The 19894-nt window shown below is 45.8% G+C and overlaps 1 protein-coding gene across 2 annotated transcripts in view; it reads right to left on the minus strand.

Moving 5' to 3' along the window:
• Positions 1-18638, minus strand: part of SEMA5A (semaphorin 5A) — a 519394-nt gene extending 500756 nt beyond the window's left edge. The window contains exon 1 of one of the 2 annotated variants that reach the window (XM_033178781.1): positions 18124-18638. The gene's annotated coding sequence lies outside the window, so the exon portion shown is untranslated. The other variant, XM_033178782.1, reaches the window with a different exon arrangement.
• Between the last annotated feature and the right edge of the window lie 1256 nt (positions 18639-19894).

Raw genomic sequence — 19894 nt, forward strand, 5'->3', positions numbered from 1 at the left:
TACATTGTTTGCTCACATTCCCAGGTAGAAGTTTCACCTGGGAGCCGGGAGTCTCTAGATTTCAGGAGAACCTGGCTCCAGAGACCAGGCAGGCCTATTAGGGATAGCTGGTTCTTAGGTCATGGTGATTTTATTTGTAGGACTTGGTACTTATGGGAAATCCATAGAGCTAGACAGAAGAGCTGCATTTTCTATTCTGAGCCCATGGTAGCACTGTATCCAGATGGTTCTAGTTATGACCACACGTCACTCCTTCCAGTTTTGAAAGCACAATCAGCTGTCAACTCCATGAAGGTCTGAGGAACTGCCACCCACCCGTGGCTGTGTGCTCTATGGATGGTGGCCAAGCCTCGGGTGAAAGGGCTACCCACCTCCACCTGCCAGCTTTGCTTCTCACCATTTCTGCCTTGCATGGCTGAAGCAGAAGTCCCCACAGCCTCCTCCCCAGCTGCCAGACTTGTCGACACCTTTCCTAGAGGTCAGGATCCTACTTGGCCAGCCCTTGTAGGCAGCCTGCCCCTGCCTGGGAAGCCAAGAGTGTGACCTGCCCTGCCTGGACACCCACCAGATGCACAGCTCCTCCCAGTAGCTTCTGGGTATGGAACTGTGGCCTTTATGCATGCTGAGCTACAGAGCTGAAATTGCTACTAATATATTTCAATTAAAACAAAACAAAACATGTAATCTTCTTATGCCAGGAATATTTCAGACATTGACCTATAGGCCTCTGCCAGCAGTATTAAGACATCTACTAAACTGGGGCCAGAATTTTTTTTCTTCACATTATAAACTAGTAACATGCTTTCAAATACCAGACGCCTCCTAGTATTTAAACCCTTATAATATCCCATGGGTATATTTGAAAGTAACTATGAACTTAGCTTCCTATTATTCATTCATTCTGCTTGAAGCTCCTCAGGAAGAAGGTGGGGGTAGGAAGTGTGGAATAAAAATCCTTTTTGGCAACCTGAGCTATTACATTTTCTCTCCATACTTAGAAGACCCAGATCCTCCCCTCTTTCATCCTCCCTTGTATCACTGGACCTGTAGCTCTAGGCATAGTTCCCTGAAACCCAAGTACCATTAGATCTGAAAGGTGTCACGTGGAAATAGCCTCAATAGCTGGTGTTCGACAAGGCTCAGCAGCCAGTGCAGGCTCCGAAGAGTGGGCAAAGGCAAGGTGGAGGCTGGGAAGCCCCAGGGAGGTGTGCGGGCCACGTTAGGATGGACATTTGTGCATAACTCTTTTGCTGCCCTGGCTCTCTGCCGCCTCTGGCCATGTTAGATGCGACCATTTCCACAGATGCATTCCACAAGCAAAGCCGGCAACTGTTTGCTGTGTTGAGTTATACCATGAAGGGACAGATCATGTGTTAAAAAGAAAAAGAAAAAATGTGCTTACACATGGTGCTGGTGATATCAGCTGAGTTCAGAGATTTCCGTCTTGTATGACATTCACATTTTTATATGTAGTCTTTTGAGATTGCACATAATTTGATGGATAATTACAGCATAAATACATTTATCCAAATTAAACATCCAAAAAGAAACTACATACATAATTTATAAACTCTTCCAGTCTCAACCAACACACTGACCAAAAAAATAATAAAATGTTCTATTTTTTACTTTATAGTTATTTGCCAAAATATATCCCCAAACCAGGTGCTTCTCTTTCAGGTTTACATAAAAGGACAAAAGGAAGAAAACAAAATAGAAGTTAATTATTCTGGTTCACAAGCCCTTATGTAAAGAGAAATGATTAATCGATTGCATTTGCCCACATCTTGAGAAATGCATAGTCTTTGGCATTCTGACCACTCAACTCAGACCTCAGCCGCACTCAGGATGCATCTATAGTGGGCAGTAGAAGCGAGGAGATCCTTCTCCAGAGCTCAGAGGTTAATCAAGGAATCTTGACCTGCACAATGGAATCACCTGGAAAAGGAGCTTTCCAGGAAACCCCAACTCCATGCTAAGGAGCCACAAAATCGGAGGGAGACAGGCGAGAATGTGCCGCCAGTCAGCAGGGAAGCCTCCTCGGAAGTGAGTTCTAAGCAGCTTCGTTACCTGAGTGCTCTAGCTCCAAGTACCCTCTTCACATCTTGAGGCTCTTCCGTTCCCAGAAAGGTCAGCCTCCCCTTCCTTATCCGGACTGCAAAGTGTTTTCAACACTGGAAACGAAGGTCATCTTGCAACGAAGATGAATAATGTGGGTTTTGTCCCTAAAAAACCTCCAGGAAGCATCTTGCGTGGGAGTCCTTGTGAGACCTCGAGCACATCAGATATTAAGGTCTCTGCATCAAGCACTCTGACCAGAAACAGCCCCCAGAGCAAGGTCCTAGAGAGGTGGCCAGCTCCAAACTTCTCTATGATCCTGAAAAGGAAGACTGTAAATAGTTGTATCTTTTCTTGGGCACTCTTGAGGCCATTTCTGATCTGCAGGCCACCTACATTCGTAGGGAACTATATCTGCAGACCCCATATCCCGGCTTTGTGTGGTCTGATAGATGTGGCTGTGTGCCCTGAGCTGGAGGCTCCTCTCAGAGCCCTGGGCAAGTACCAACAGTGTATCCGTGCCACATGGGCATGTACCTTCGAAGCTCCCTTCAGCCCCTGCAAGTGAGGAAGTTCCATCAGGGCATGCAGACACACAGGACTCTTTCTATCATTCGCTGTCCCACACCCCACTCCTCCTCCCTCCTGCCGTCACTGCAATTCTGCCCTGAGGTTCCTAGGAAAGCCTCGGGGTTTGATTGAATTGAACCTGCAGCATTGGTTCAGGTCCTTGAAGCATGCTGGCAAAAAATGGTATCTGTGCCAGTACAAGGGACACGCAACTGGAAAATAGAAACTGAAAGAGCAAAAACCATCTCGAGTCTCTGCACACTGTCTTCCCAGGGCAGAACCTAGGGTGTGTCCCAGAGAAAGTTTCTAGTAAGTATCCTGCTTCATAGACCAAATGCTACCATTTACCCTAGTATCCTTGCTGGAGCAAGACACATTAAAAGCAAACAAGTGATCCAAGTTATAATGGGACGCCATCATAAGCCCCTCTCTAAGAAGATAATAGATGACCGTCTCTCTATGCAGTTTAGAAAAAGACCTACCTGTGGACAAAGAGATAAATTGGAAAACCTCAGCTGTGTCTTCCAGGTTCTAGAAATCTATAGAATGTTTTTGTCAACCTGGAGGCAGTCAATATTCAATGAATAAGGCACGATAATTCACCAAATCCATACCCCTTTCTTTGACTCAAATCTATCCCATCTGCCATATCAGTTTAGGACAACAGAAAGTGTTTGTCAGAATAAAGACATTAAATGTCCCCCCATCCTTTTATCAACTATGGATTACTTTACAAGTGAACAAAAAACCTTACGGAAAAACAATAATCAATGAACTTTTTTTTTTTTTGAGACAGGGTCTTGCTCTGTGGCCCAGGCTGGAGTACAATAGTGTGATCTCGGCTCACTGCAACCTCCACTTCCCGGGTTCAAGCATTTATCTTGCCTCAGCCTCCCAAGTAGCTGGGATTACAGGTTCCTGCCACCATGCCCAGCTAATTTTTTTTTTTTGTATTTTTATTGGAGACGAGGTTTCACCTTGTTGGCCAGCCTGGTCTCGAACTCCTGACCTCACGTGGTCCACCTGCCTCGGCCTCCCAAAGTGCTGGGATTACAGGTGTGAACCACTGTGCCCGACCTGCATGTACATTTAATAAGAAGGCATTTCTCTAGACATGGGGAAATGTAAATATAATTCTTTCAAAGAGAAATGGTCATTTGTCTCTCCAATGATTGGGGACAAGTGTTATCACAGATCTTTTCACAGAGGGCAACTGTATCTTCCTTTTATTTTCCATAGATAAAAGGCTGCCATGATAGCCAAGCCCTTTCTCCACCAGGCTTCTCCTTTGACCCCGTTTTTCATGTAAACAAAAGAGAAGAGTGAGGGGGGAAAACCTCAGCTGTTCTCCTTCATGCTCCCTGCCAATACAATAAGCATGTCCCTGGTAGGTATTAACGGTCCTTCCACCAAGAGACTGTCATCTTCTAACAGCCTGCAACTCCTCCTAATTTCATGCAGTGCTCACTTTGTCAAGCACCTAATTCCAAAGCTTCCGACCCCCATGCTCATAATTAGAGGTTATTCTTTTGTTTTCTCCAAAGAATGAAGCATTGTTTGGCCAAAGCCATCAATCCTAGTGTTAGATTTACGTTGACAATTGGAAGATGTTGAAAATGCCAATTCGTCTGCTTCCACAATACTGTGCTGTCCGAGATACTGTCACTAATTTTGGATCATTGGAAATATTCCACCGCAGGATACATTTGAACTTGTTAAAAATAGCCCAGCTACCCTTCTGAACATTTCAACTTACTGTGGCATCAACAGAGACGTGCTCCTAGTTACAGCATTGGCTTGCTCCTCTGGAATGCAGGAAAGGAGTCGAATTTCATGATACAGAATTTTCGAGGTTGTCCATAAGATTTTTTAAATAGACCTTTTACTTCAGTGTAAAAGGTTACACACACAGTAAAAGATTATAAATATAGAATTCAATGTCTTCTCTCCAAGTATAAGCAGACTATATTGTATATTTTAGGTATAAAATGTTAATCTAAAATATTCAATATGAACAATTGATACTATTTTCCGAATACTCCCTGTGCCTCCACTCTACTTAAATATAGAGCATTTAATTAAGTAAATCCAATTAATCATGTGAAAGTTAATGTGGGAAAAGGAAACAACTAATAAACTCCCAATGGCTCAGAAAAGCAAAGCATTTCAAACACGCAGACTTTAGAAGTTTCCTATGTGCCTCTAATTATGTCTTTATACAAATTCCTTTAGCCTTCTCCCAATTCTGAAAAGTCTAAGGTCAAATTCTTTTCTATAAATATATCTACAAAAACTTTTTCTTCCCACACATAGGCAAGACACAAAAGATCGAGTGAGCTGGAACCCGTGGCCCCCTTCCTCATGGGTTTTTAAAACATCGGACACAAACTGCAACATATTTGGGCCACTGCAATTATCAAGCAAAACACCAAACCAGCAGACGTCAAAGTCGACCCCAACAGCTGTGTTGAAAAAGATACACCAGCACTCACCTGAAGAGGAACAAAGATAAAAGCGAGTGACCCTATAAACTTTCAAGAAAGCAGCCTTCCCTAACCTGCTTTTGATTTGTGTTCATATTAGCCCTGCAGGCTTAATTAAACCCAGTAGCCAACTGTGTGTCCACTTAAAAGTGCAATTAAAGAAGAATCCACAAAGGCCACTGGGCCCCGAGGGCCTCCCACAGGAGGCCCCACTATGAGTAATTCACTAATTGCACCCTCTGTCCCCACTCTGAATGACAACTCTGCCATGCCCTCAGTCAAGATGCTCATTCTCCCCACTTAGGGCCAGCTCCAAAAACCTCAAGGCAGGAAGTGTGGGCCCAAAAGCCTGTTCTGCAGAGAACATACACTTTTAATTAAACAACAACAAATTAAAGGCTCATTGAAAAACACTTAGCAACGAATCCAAAACTGCACTAAGGTCCGTGTGTTACTACCACTAATTAAAAGGACTCCTGATTATAGATCCCTGGGTGTGATCTTGCCCCAGGACTTATTAAGGGCCACGATGGAGCCCACTCTGAGGAGCAGGCCAGCCAGTGTTGTATCCTCATGGAACACTGTGGTACCAGGAAGCGGTCCCGATCCAGACCCCAAGAGAGAGTTCTTAGACCTCGTGCAAGAAAGAATTCAAGGCGAGTCCATAAAGTGAAAGCAAGTTTATTAAAAGCAAAGAAAATAGAAGAATGGCTACTCTGCAGGCAGAGCAGTGGCAATGGCCTGGGCAGCATGGGGCGGGGTTGTTTAGAATTTTATTGGGCAAGTCAGCCTTCTCCTCTAGCCATAGTCCAAGTTCAGAACATTGATTTCCTTCAGCCTACCTCAACAGACAATTCCTCAATAGATACTCCCTTTAAAAATGTCTTTCAGGATTTCAATGGACAGGGCACATGACCGCAGTGAAGCCTGACTCTTGTCCTGACTTGTGTATGACTTCAGGAACTAAAGTCCAAGCACCTATATTGACTCCTTGAAGTTCTAGAGAGCAACCTGACTGCACAAAGTCTTGGGTCAGGGCTGAATGAGGTGTGAGCCCCAGGAAAGCCCTTCTGCTCTTCCCACCTCCCAGCTTCATGCTGAAGATCCTCGCTGTGAATCCTTAAGGGCTTTCCTCTGCACCAAGACAAACCTCAGGGAGCTGGAAACTCTGCAGGTGGGCCTGGAAACACTGTTCAAAGTTAAATAACATTCACAGGCGTAAGCTTTCAAGTGAATGAATCTTTGCGATTCTTACTTGCCAGCTTGCAGTTTCCTGAATGATTTCTTTTCGCAAGCTGGTGATAGAACCTAGGAATTCCATCACTGCTGGCAGACGGAAAGTAAATTTGGCTCCAGGCCTGACTTTCGGAGTCAGCGTGGAAAGCTGCAACAGCCAAGATGTGCTGCCTGGACGCGCTGAGATGCTCTCTCTATACGGGGAGCCTCCTTCCCAACTCTCACCTCCGCTCTCCCAACCCACCCATGACTGCTGCACAATAGACATTCAGTGTGACATTCTTAGGTGAAGAAAGCTTTAGAAAAAATACTAGTTTAAAGTATGCATTGTTAAAAAATATATATATAGGGGAGGAGTGGATCGGCAGAGTGGGAATACTTTCAACTCAACCACTGGGTTGGGTTCAGGTCTTCCCACTTGCTCAGCACCACCTTTGAGGTGTAAGGAGGCGAAGGAAGCGAGAGTGCTTCAACGGTGGAGAATAGGGGGTCCTTTAAGGGGGCTTTAAGAGTCTCTTAAATCTTTAAGAGACTGCAGATTTTTCCCACCAGGAACCAGGACTGAGGAAGGGAGGGAATCTCTACCGCCGTGCAGCAAGCCAGGAGAGAGTTACCCCATGGGCAGATGCTGGCTCTTCCCAAGCTCGAGAGCACCATCCAATGTGACGCAGACGTCGGGATGTAACTGAATAGCCATACATGCCTGTCATACTCAGAACTGACTTAGATGTGGTCCCGTCTGTAGGCGCCAATATGAAATCACCCAGGAACAAGACTAGGAGAAAAAGGACATGTGCTCCTGCTCCCATCATAGTAGCAGCAGGCTGAATCCCACAGCAGAGCAGCCAGATGCTTAGAGATACCTGATAATATCAGATACAGGGCACAAAACCTGGTGCACCCACTTTGACATGGGTTTGGGGGAGGACGGCTTGGCTCAAAACTTTCTGGTGAACAAGGAGCATAATAATCAAAATTATTTTGGTTTAGCAGAGAAATTAACCAGAGGAGGACAATGATAAGGAGGGGGAAAAGGAAAATTCCTCTGATAGATGGGGGAAAGTCACTAAAGGGTATCTGAAGAGCAACCCTGTGCAAGAAGACAGGAGGCGGGGCACAGTGGCTGATGCCTGCACTTTGGGAGGCCAAGGTGGGTGGATCACTTGAGCTCAGGAGTCCGAGACCAGCCTGACCGACATGGTGAAACACTGTCTCTACTAAAAATACAAAAATTAGCTAGGGATGATGGTGCATGCTTGTAGTCTCAGCTACTTGGGAGGCTGAGGCAGAAGAATCACTCGAACCCGGGAGGCAGAGGTTATAGTGAGCCGAGATCGCACCACTGCACTCCAGCCTGGGCAACAGAGCAAGACTCCGTCTGAAAACAAAACAAAGAAACAAACAAACAAAAGACAGGAAACTGCAGTCCAGGATTCCCCTTTCCAGTTTAGATCATCCAGACACCGTGTCCTGGGCAAAGGCTCAATAATATCTGACAATGGACCCCTGCTCTGTAAAACACCATTTTTCTTTTATATTTACAGCCTGGAAATACTACACTTAAATACAATGTCTATCTTTAACTCCTAGGCTCAAGCTTCAATAAGGTTTCCCTTCACTGACACACTGGCAAAGATATTCTGATTTTAAACTTCGGAACAGTGACAGGAGGACAGGAGGTGCTGCAGACACCCTGCCAGGCTGTGAAGTGAACATTCCAGGCCCTTCCCTCACTTCTCGCCTGCCAGAATAAAGTTAAAATCCCATACATCTTAGAGTGTCCAAAATCAATATTGGAGGCTAACATTTGGATGCTTTTCAGAAAAGAAAATGCTTAGAAAAAGTAGAAATCATTTTTAAAAAATGGTCTAATACATTTTATCCACTTAGGATAATGTCTTCACATAATTCTGTACATAACACTATTAGCTGCTTTAATTATGATCATCTGAAGCTACCAGAACCAATACAAATCTATGATTAAAGGAGATTTTAAAACAAGAGAAAACTACCTTGCTTTCTTAATCCTTCTGTTTCAAAACTAAATATCTGCCCTGCTAACACAGACATTTTTCCAATCTTGTAACCAGCCAGTCTGTTTAACTGAATGGCTAATTAATTATCCTTGAAATCTAGAGAACATTAGCTTGTTGAAAATGAAAGAAAACAAAACCAAACCACAAAAAGTACCTACCAAAACAGTATTTTATCGACTAACCAAAACCATCAAAAGTGGTATGAAAGATGAAAATGTCACCCACCCCACTGCCATCTAATCAGCGGAAGGAAATATTAGTGCATCCTCATAAATAACTCTTTACTGCTGATGAAGGGTAATAATTTAGGACTGGTAATACAAAAACACGGTCGTTCTGTAAATGTTACTCTTAATTTGCTTGTAAGCTAGGCTTCATGTTTGGGAAGAGGCAAGTTCAAAGTGAGCTGGTCAGAAATGACCCTGGCAAAAGGTAAATCAAGCTATTGCACTAGGACTTAAAACGCTGTTGATCTCCATTTTTGTGAACAAGTAACTAGAAAGACTGAAGAAATTAGGAGCTATGAAAATGTTTGCCTGAAGCATCACAGGACTGGATAAAAAAATACTCTATTACCAATGGAGAAATGCATATGAGTGCTAAAGGCCAGCTAGCCTGGGACCACATCCCAAAAGCCATGCTGGGTGTATCTAGACCGTGGACCACCTGTGCCAAAGTAAACACTCCCACGGAAAGCCACTACGTGGAAACCAACTGGTGTGGGGAAAGCAAGGTGCCCACAAGATAACTGAGGAAGCCTGTGGCAGGAGGCAGAGAGGATTTTAACACACTAAACAGATGGAAGGTGCAGTAAACAAGGTGGGAGAGCTAAAGACACTCACTTCTACCCAGAGAAAACAGTGGAAGAGCAAGGAAATGAGAGGCAATTCGTATGTATCTCTACCCAAAACCTACATTCAGCTTTGCATTTTAACTGCAAAATGTGCCAAAGCAGAATCAGAAGAGCTAGAAGCAATTATTTGATTCTTCTCTTTCTAAGGTTGGGGGCGGGGGCAGAAACACTCACCTTTAAATACTCAGGCTCTGGGCATTTAAAAATCTGCATTCTGCCACTGGTTCTGGATGTCAGAAGTTACCTGCCTCTCCAGCTGAAGCGAAGGTCTAGCTAAGAGAGTGTACAAGGACACAGAAGCAGGCATCGGGAGCTTCTCCCCCATCAAAGGACAGCAACCTCGTTTGTTGAACAGAATGATGCTAGGAGTCCCAGACTCTGCAGCTCTAATGAGACCACGATATTCTGTGTTGTCAAAGATGTTCCCCCTGAGCTATGCACATGAAATGATAAAAATGGGCAGAGAGGTATACTCTAAACAATGACTGGGAATTGGGGTACACCCAACATTCAGCATCAAGGCTGGCTGATGTTTAACTGATTTAATCTGGTTATATTGTCTCACCCGGAAACAACCTAAGTTTGCTTGTTTTCATAATAGAGATCACAACTCAGATAGACTTCCCAGGAAGAAAGTGCCTCCGTATCAAAGAAATGTGCTCATCCCAGCACCCACTAGCCCTGGCGCTAAGCTTTGTAAAAGTAATGGAAACACAGAATACATTTCCCAGTAGACGCAGTGGGACTTGTATTTAGGCCACTGGCAGTTTAATTTACTCTAATTTTAGGGATGATGTCCAGAATTTTCTTTTTTAAAACTAGTTTTATTGAGGTATATGTTACATGCCGTAAAATGTACTCATTGTAAGTGTACAATTTAATGATTTTTAGTACATGTACGGAGTTGTACGACAATCTCCACAATCGTTTCTTACCATTTCCATCAGGCCCAAAAGGCCTGGGCTGCCCATCTGCTGTCACGCCCAGTTCCCACTGCTAGCCCCAGGCAACCGCTAACCTGCCTGCCATCTTTATGGGTTTGTCTTTTCTGGGCATCTCTATAAATGGAAATACAATGTGTGTGGTCTTCAGTAACCGGCTTCCTTCACTTGGCGTAAGGTTTTGAGGTTCACACATATTGCAGCATATATCAAGAGTTCATTTGTTTTATAGCTGAATGGTAGCCCATTATAGGGATAGGCCACATTTTGTTTACCCATTCTTCTGTTTCAACTTATTAAATCTATAAATCCAACTACATGACTAGGCTTATTAGCCTGATCTCGGAAATATAACAAAAAGCCTGCCACATTTTAAAAATATTCTAGGATGTCTAAAATCTCCGTAATGTGTAAACATATGTAATAAGGATCCAGTATGTTCCCTGGAATGTGTGTGCTTGGAGGGGAGGGTGCTGTTTTAAATAAGAACATCCCTGAATTTCAATTTTTCTATGTTTTAATACAGGTTAAGTATCCCTTACCCAAAATGCTTGGGACCAGAAGTATTTCAGATTTGGGATTTTTCTCAGATTTTGGAATATTTGCATTATATATATCAGCATTTTTAGGGTCATGTTGGTGCTCAGAAAGTTTCAGATTTTGAAGCATTGTGGAACTGCGATTTTTTGATTAGGAATATTCAATCTGTACACAGAAATTATATTTATGCTAATCTCCATGTCATGCAAGGTCATCAATTCATTTAACAAGCACTGACTTACTGTGCAAATCGTCGTGTATTAGGAAATAGGAAACATGCAGTCCCTGTCCCACCCCTGCACCTGCCAGTTTACAAAGACATTTGTATTTCAAGACTGTGCTAATATATCAGTTTGGAGGCATTTGGAACATTTTTCTCCAAATAAAGAATATAAGTAGTTTTAGAGTTCATGGTGAGCCCCCAAAAGTCTTGTTTAAGCCTCAGTCCTTTCTGTCAGTAGACTCTACTGCCGTTGATACTATATACATAGTATCTAAGGGTATTTGTTGATTCAGTCACTCACCCAAGATGGCCCAAGAGCCTTCTGCATGCCAGGCACTGTTCTAGGCACCATTGACAACACAGCTAATGAACAAAACAGTCTCATGGTCTCCTAAGCTGACATTCTGTATCAGTGAAAGACTTGAAGAAATAAAGGCAGTGTGTGGAGTTGTGCAAAATGATATGGAGAGAATGCTGGGCGCGGTGGCTCACGCCTGTAATCCCAGCACTTTGGGAGGCCGAGGCGGGCGGATCACGAGTCCGGAGATCAAGACCATCCTGGCTAACATGGTGAAACCCCATCTCTACTAAAAATACAAAAAAAACAACAACAACAATTAGCCAGGCATGGTGGCGGGCGCCTGTAGTCCCAGCTACTCGGGAGGCTGAGGCAGGAGAATGGCATGAACCCAGGAGATGGAGGTTGCAGTGAGCTGAGATCACGCCACTGCACTCCAGACTGGGCGACAGAGCGAGACTCCGTCTCAAAAAAAAAAGAAAAAAAAAAAAAAGACACGGAGAGAAAAAGAAGAGTCTAGAGGAAGAGAGAAAATAGGGGACAGGGCTATTTGGAGCACCTTTCTGAAGGGGGGATGCTTGAACAAAGATCTCAAGGCAGCAGGACTTGGTAGCAGTGAGCCTCCTGGGAAAGTGGTCAGAAAGCATTTCAAGTAGGAGAGGACAGGCAAAGGGCAGGAGGCTAGCTGCAAGGTGGATGGGGCTGGAGGCAGAAAGGAGGGACTGTGGCAGCAGTGAAGGCTGGTCCCAGAGCCAGGATCACACAGGACTCTCCCTAGTTCCCAGCCTCGGGTGCATATCCCTCCTGCAACTGAAGATTCCACCCCCAGAGCAGGTCTCAGGCACACAGACCCATCTGAAGGCGAGCAGCACCAATGCCAGAAGCTGCAGACCCTGACTTAGCAGGCATGGTCTGTCACTGCATGCAAATTCCCGGGCATCTGTCTTCTTCCCTCAGATGGTTCTCCAGATCCTCGTTCAGCAGTGTGTTTGGAATGACCGTTTTGAGGCCCTTCCTTTGTAATCGAGCATATTACTGGCCATTCTTGAAGAGAAATCCTCCCTCCTTACTGTCTTCACCTCCGCTTTTCCTCATCTTGAAGACAGGGCTCCGTGAGCAGCCATTGAGCTGACACGGATGTGGGATTCTGACCCAGCCCTGGCCGTTGGTCATCTTCAAGGCCATCTGGATGGTCCAACCGCTGTGTTCAGGGTCCTCACAGAGCTTTTGCCCAATTCCACAATCACAAAGGTACAGTTACACTCTGTCAACCACTCCCACCCACACCACCCATTCTCTGGCCATGAATCCGTCCACCACTGCTGACATCTCTCCAGCACAGCAGGAGAGTTGTCCCCTCAGGATCCCCCACTGTCAGTGAGTACCTAATCCAACGAGGAGGCTTCTCCCACGGCCCTGCCCAACCAGGCAAGCATCTTTATTAAACCATGGGCTTATTCCACCCAGCTCTCCTACAATACTAACTTGCTTCTAAAGTCAAGTCCAGAGTTAGGAATTTATATGACAAACATACTTAGTTTATACTCACTCGTCAACCCATATGAACAATGGCTTCATTATAATATCTGCTACACAAAGAAGTTTAGCATCCTGAGCAATTATTTTTCCTTTATGCCGCCATTTACAAACAGTGTTCTTAACTTGAAAATCAGGCCGGGCACGGTGGCTCACGCCTGTAATCCCAGCACTTTGGGAGGCCAAGGAGGGTGGATCACTTGAGGTCAGGAGTTTCTACCAAAAATATAAAAAATTAGTCGGGTGTGGTGACATGTACCTGTAATCCCAGCTACTGGCGAGGATGAGGCATAAGGATTGCTTAAACCTAAGAGGTAGAGGTTGCAGTGAGCCGAAATCATGCCACAGCACCCCAGCCAGGGTGACAGAGCAAGACTGTCTCCAAAAAAAGAAGAAAAAAAAAAAAGAAAATCAGTAGTTTTACAACAAACCTAAATCTCAGTCCTGTAAAAGGAGTCACAGAAGCCACTTGTGATTCTAAAATCCATTTGGTTACAGGATGCCTAACCACAAATGTCCCTGGCCTCCGACGTGTTCTCTTTCCACAGCAGGTCTGGGGGCACCGGCAGGAGTCAGCTGCCTTGGTGGCTGGCTCAGAACAGCTTTGGGGGCCTTCTGCAAGATGTGTCACATCTCCAGTTTTGTTTTGTTGTTTTGTTTTGTTTTTACAGAAAGAAAAGCTCTTTGTGTGGAATTTTATTTGAAGTCGGTTTGCGAGGAATGCCATCTCTCCTGTGATTCAGGAGAATAGAAGTTTCAGTTTTATGATTTTGCAGACAGATCGCAGGAAACTGCTTAGCAACTTTTTTTTTCTTAGTTGCTTTCCTTGACTGTTTTTCTTTCCATGGGTACATCATACATCGTTGCCAAACATTAGGTGGATTTGAACTGATTGAAAGAGGCTCGATTTTCTGTGAACAATTTGTCCTTGTGCTATCCTGATTGTCACTCGCCTATAACTTATTTAATTTCACATCTCAGCAAATACAGCATTATTTCTCCAATAGAGTTGGCTTCTGATAGAATCACTCTACTCGTTATTTATCATACATATCTGTCATTGAATTACCTATTGCAGTAGTATGATTTACTCTCAATTGTACATAAAAATGTAACATAAAATAACATTTTTCCAGTGTATACTCCTTCATTATTCTACATGACCCCTAGGTTAGCCAATTCTACAGAAATCCAGTGACAAATAATGGGTGGAAGATGGTAAGATAAAAGATTAGTGGGCTCGTGACCTTTCGATAATAAAATAAATTCATCCTCTAAAAAAATTATTCTCTTTTAAAACAGTTTTTTTTTCCCAAGTGTTAATCAGGAAACCAATTCTAGGAAACCAATAAGGAAAAGAAGAGTTTAAAAACAGAATGATTTTATTTTTTCCAAATACAACAATACTATGTCAGTACATTTTAAAATGTAGGAAAGGGAAATAAAGTGTGCTTGTCTTTGCTCTTGTCAAACAACCATTAATCTTGGACCAAAAAAGGAGAAGAAAGAAGATGACAACAGCAATTCCTTTGGGAAAACTTTGTGTTCTTGAGCCCACTGTTAGGTTACTCCTTTTTTCTACATTTCACGCACAAGGTGAAATATGACTTGCTTTTGAAGTTGCCTGGCTTCAAAATACTCTGTGAAATGGACAGCCAGGTTTTCTTAGCTATACAGTCTTTTAGATGGCAAAGATTGTGTCAATACTAGTATGCTGAAATAAATTACCTATGATCCAATACCTTCTCTTGGATCAAGTTTTCATTTGTTTTGTTCTATTTGGCTTCAATTTTGAATCAAAGCAAGTTTTGAGTAGGCTCATTTATATTGAAAAGTTTGTCTATGTATATTCTAGCTTACTTTAATTTTGCTTTTTCTTCTTTTCTCCCTATCAGAAATTGATTTTGTATATCTGGATAACCAATTCTTTAAAAGTTCATCTGAAAAATATGCTGTATGTTTACCAAGCATACGCACATCTGTTTCTCCAAAGTGCTTCCCAGCAACCACATCTCACCTGCTGAATTTATCCCCAAGTTGCTCCCAATCTATACAGGAATTAGAAACAGGAGATTGCCCCCTATCTATAACAGATCATCTCTGCAGGGCAGCAGAGTGATAGAAACCTAATTTTCAACCAAACTTCTGCATCTCAATTTTAAAAGGTTGCTGAGAACATATGTGAAATTATCTATGTTGTCAATTGTACTCAAGACAACTGAAAGTACTTATAGATGCTCATTTTATGATTCAAGAAAACAGTTAGCTTTCTTGATATAAATTTGCAAGTAGATGCAGGTGAGCAGAAATGTACAAGGTTTCACTTTAGACACTTTGTACTGAGTTGTAACTCAATTTGTTAGACACCATAATTTACATTTTAAATATTATTTAACACATAAAAACGTCACCTTGGTATAATTATACCCCAAGCAGTTTGTCTGGGTAACTATAGCAACAATTGCAGAAACAGTTTAAAATACAAAATTGGTATAATTTTAGAATCAAGAATTATGGAGGATTTATTGCAGGATGTAGGGCTGCTGTACTCAAATAGTTGTACATATACTACTATAAAAATGGATTCCTTGACTGGGATATATTACAAACTCATTTGTTCTATCTTGCACACCATCTGCTTTGTAACTCAGACCTCTTCAATGGGATGAGTTTTTGATGCTAGTTAATTGTAGAGTTCATGATTACTTGTCTACATAATACAATGCCTTTATACTTTTGGCTGGACATTTAGCAAAGGTTTTCTGCTCCTCATCCACATCTTCTTGTATCAAAAGAAAAGACTCAGTTTCAATGACTTTACGACCAAAAAAGAAATCACTGGAAACTCTTAAAACTCATCACCAAGTTAAGTAAAACTGTGTCACGATTCAGATACGCAGCTCTCTCTAACATCAGGAGCATCTGACATCGTCCCCAAAGAGCTGGCATCTGTTATTTTGGGCCCCTAGCACACAGCACAGAGAAAGGCTTGTTGGTTGTAACACTTGTCCTTCAGCAAGAGGCTAACATGACTCTGGAACTAAATTTCTTGCTGCAAATCCACGAATGGGGCTTCAGAAGGCCCCTGACTCTCTAAAATTTATGCAGACGTTTGTATAAATGTGTTTGTATTTATTTTGGTCTCGTGGTCAATACGTTTTAACAGCCTCGGTGCTATAAGTTTCCGTGTTTCGTTCTCGCAAGACACGTGATGAAATCATTGTAAAGGGAAATGGCAGTGAAGAACACAGGCTTATTTTAACCAAATTCTGAACATCTCAAAAATTTCTTTCGGACAGAGACAAGCTCTACCACCCAGGAGACCAAAGCGTTTGCTCGCAGCAGGGATCTCGCAGCTGTTTGACATTACAACAACCAAATGAGTTAGTGCAATTCACAAAAGACATCAAATGATTAGCATCATCTGTCTTCTCCCTGTTAATAAAAGTACATATTGGCTAAAAGCACATAAAAATAGATGTCAGTTTGTCACCCCCACACTTCAATGTGTATACAAATGCTTAGCGTGACCTCACGGAGCAATGTGGATGAGCAAGCTTCTATAACCCAAGTTTTTAAAAGAAAGAAACTCAAGGAAAAAAAAATCTGTTTCAAGTGAACCAAACAATTACACTTAGGGCTGTTTTTTCATGAAAAACAAACATAGAAAAATAAATCTTTTGGAAGAGAAAAAAAATCCATGTTTCTTTTGGTGTAAATACAGGCACAGACAAGAAAGTTATTTCAGTTATACATAACTTAAAGGTATTATCCGCCTTAACTGAAGTTGTATAAAGTGGTCAGGATAAACATTACACTCTCTAAAATAATGAAACTGGCATTAATTAGCAACAAATTTAGCAACCCTAATTAGGTATTGAAAAATCTTTCTTATTAAAGTCTGGTTTTGTGTTTCTGTCTCCTTATGAACAGACTACCTCTATAATTAATAACATATCTGCTGATTCCAAACTCAGGCATTATGACAGAGCTCTTCTGGGTAAGCGAGACGTAAAACTTGTCTTTCTTCAAAACGAACTAGATCATTTGTGACTCCTGATGTGTTAACTAAAGTACCCCTAAAAAGCAGAACGGTATGAAACAAAGCTCACGCTATCCTCCCTCAATTTCGATTTCTTTCTGAGTAAATGCAACAGTTACAAGAAAGACAGATGTCCAGACAAGGAAGAGTTTACAGGGATCTTCTCTGGAAGAGACCTTTCTAGTTAGAGCACTTAAGTCTGGCCGCCACCTTTCCTGTCCCCTCTTCTAGCAAGGCTGACAGCTCTCTATAGCCACCGGATCAGTGCCCCCAATCTCCAGCCCCAAAATGAAATTACTGCAAGATCTACCTGGTTCTGCTGTTTGTTGCCTGGGACTCCCGCCCACTCGCCCAGGACCCAGCAACTGCCTGTGGCTCCTAGTCCTCAGAGCGCTCGCTCGCAGCGCCCCCTGCCGGGAATCCCGAGGACGCCGCAGGCACAGGAAAGTTAAATCCCAACTCTGGCCGCGGCGTCCAGGTACAAAGCAAGCAAAGGGCTAGGAGGTGAACGCGCTTCCCGCCAAAGCCCAGAGAACCAGGCTGTGACCGCGCCAAGCCAGGCACCGGGCGCCGCGGGAAGCGAGCCGCGGGAATCACTCCTCCACGCCTGTTCCCACGCACATCTTGGGAAAAACCGTTCCCTCTGGGGCCCAAAACCCTGAGCCAGGGTTTGTAAAATCCGTGGAGCAGCGGAGGGATACCTGGGGAAAGGCGCTTGCCTAGCTGCAGCCCACCTGGCTGGTGGCTCCCCAGGCCTCTGCATCCCCGCCTTAGTGTCTTTCATTAACCAAGGCGCTTGGCGGAGTTGAGCCCAAGTCCCACTGCCTCCCGGTTCCCCTGTAAGGAAAGCAGGAAAACCTGCCCAAGCCGGCGAGGCTGCGAGGTGGCGGCTTCCGGACCGCCAAGTCCCGACCTCCGTGTCCCCCGCCCCTGGCTCCCGGCAGGGCGAGCCTGGAGGCGCGCAGGTGCGGACACAGACCAGTGTGCGCACCTTTCCGGGTGTTGGGCAGGGGTCACGTCTCGCCCACCGCGACGCTCCGGCTCCTTACCTCTCCATGCTCAGACCTCGGCACAGGCCGGTACACAAACTTCCAACCTGTGCACTAGCTCAACTGTGGGCGCCCCCGGACTGACGGTGGTCCTAATCCTGTAAGCGGAACCCCCGCCCAGGTGCTTGCTGATGGATCCCACCCGAGATCGGCACCACCCACCAGCCGACGGCTGCAGTCTCCCGGTACCGGCCAGCGGCGCGGCGCGGTCAGGGGCTCCGGCCAAGGCCACGCAGGGATCGGGCGGGGGTCGCTCACCAGGTGCGGGGCGCGCTGGTGCCAGTCATCCAGTGCCTGGGGGCCAGAGCGGCTCCGAGGATCCTCTTCAGCACCTGGCTAGGGAAGTGGAAGCAGCAGCTGCAGCCGCCCCCTGCCACTTCCCCAGAGCCGCCCCCTACTCGCTGCGCTCCAGAATGAGGGCACCCGCTTGGGGGCCACGAGAACAGTCCCCGAGCGCGTAGCCAACCGGTGGGTGGGCAAGTTCGCGCCCAGCAGTGACGACCCGCGAAGTGGCAAAGTTAGGTTTCCGAGACAGCTCCGCGGGGCAGTCGCGGGTGGGAGAGGGGAGCGCCCCGGGATGAGTCACACTGGCCGGGCCTCCCCTGCAAAGGGAAGGTGGAGGGCCGGGGCTGCAGCGGGCCACGGGCTGCGAAGCCCACCCGCGGCGGGAAAGCAGCGCTCAGGAGCGGGCGCAGCGAAAGCAGCCGCCACCGGCGCCGCCTTCCCGGCGAGTAGATCCGCGCGGGGCGAGCGGGCGCAGAGAGCGCGGGGCGGGGAGCGCGGGGCCGCCTGGGCCCGCCCCCGCCCCGCCCCCGCCCCGCCCCCGCCGCCGCGCCTCCTCCTCCTCCTCCCTGCCTGGGTGAAACTCCAGCGCCCCACCCGCGCCTGACCTCCCCGAGCCCCGCCCCTTCCCGGTACGGGACCCCCACCTTCGCTCCCGGGAGCCACGCTGCACCCCGGAGTTCCATTCCTGCTTCCCCAGTGCGAGTGCGGCCGAGCGCTGACTTTTGGGGGCTCCCTTCCCGGTCTCACTGGGTCCCTCTGCGGCTCCCCCGCCCGCTGTCCCGCCTCAGACGTGGCTGCACCCCGCTGCGGGCCGCCGGCCGAGACCTGAGACGTGGCGATGCGGCTCTACCGGCCTCGGCTCCAGGTACGTGCTCTTCCCTCGGCTGAATCTGGCCCTGGGGTTGGGGGGCAGGGGCCGTCTGGTCCTCCGGAACTCGAACTTTGTGATTTTGTTCTTTCTGTGTGACACCCTCATCCGTTCTGAGAGGGAAACTCCTTAAAGAAGGCGAGAGAGTCCGTCGTTGCGGGTTCTTGGAGGAGCCCTTTGGGGGTGAGCCTCCCGGCTAGTTTGGGTCGATTTCAGCCGGATGAAGTCCAGGAAATGAACAAATCTGACGAATCAGGAAGGCAGGTGAAAGGGTCCCCAGGTAGCCACGCTGAGCGTTAAGAGAGAAGTCCCGTATGGTCAAAGTCATTCGTCCAATTCTGAGCCAAATATTCCTTGGTGCACTTTTGCAGGATCTTTGGGCCTTGCTAAGTACTCAGGTGAAAAGTTTATAGTTGGAAAGCAAGTGAAGTACCTTTGAAGACGTGTATAATTGGATACTTTGTTGCAGGTTTTCAGCTTCTGAAGCAGGTGGTGGGGGAGAGAGGGAAGGGGGCAGCCTCGCGAAAAGAGCAAATGGTCAAGTTCTAGGAGTATAAGGTATAAAACTTGGGTGCGGAGTCCTGACTGGCCTTGAGTGGCCCTTTGCCGCTGGATGGGGGTGCGGGACAGTATCTCTGGGCCCTTTTTTCTCCATCTGCACCTCAGAGGGAGGCTTGAAGGTCCCTGCATGAGGAAACTCGTGAATTGCCCTCTCCTAACCACAGTGAGGTAGGGACCCGGTAAGGACCCGTGTTCACACCAGCGCCCTTCCAGCCAGTGGTGGGTTATGGATGGGCCTCGCTAGTCCTGGGCATGGTCCTGGTCCGGCGCGTCCGTAAGGGTTCCATTGAGCTCATCAATAAAACAAAGAAGCTA

The sequence above is a fragment of the Trachypithecus francoisi genome, unplaced genomic scaffold (genome assembly GCF_009764315.1).
Source record: "Trachypithecus francoisi isolate TF-2019V2 unplaced genomic scaffold, Tfra_2.0 Lachesis_group2, whole genome shotgun sequence".
NCBI lineage: Eukaryota > Metazoa > Chordata > Mammalia > Primates > Cercopithecidae > Trachypithecus > Trachypithecus francoisi.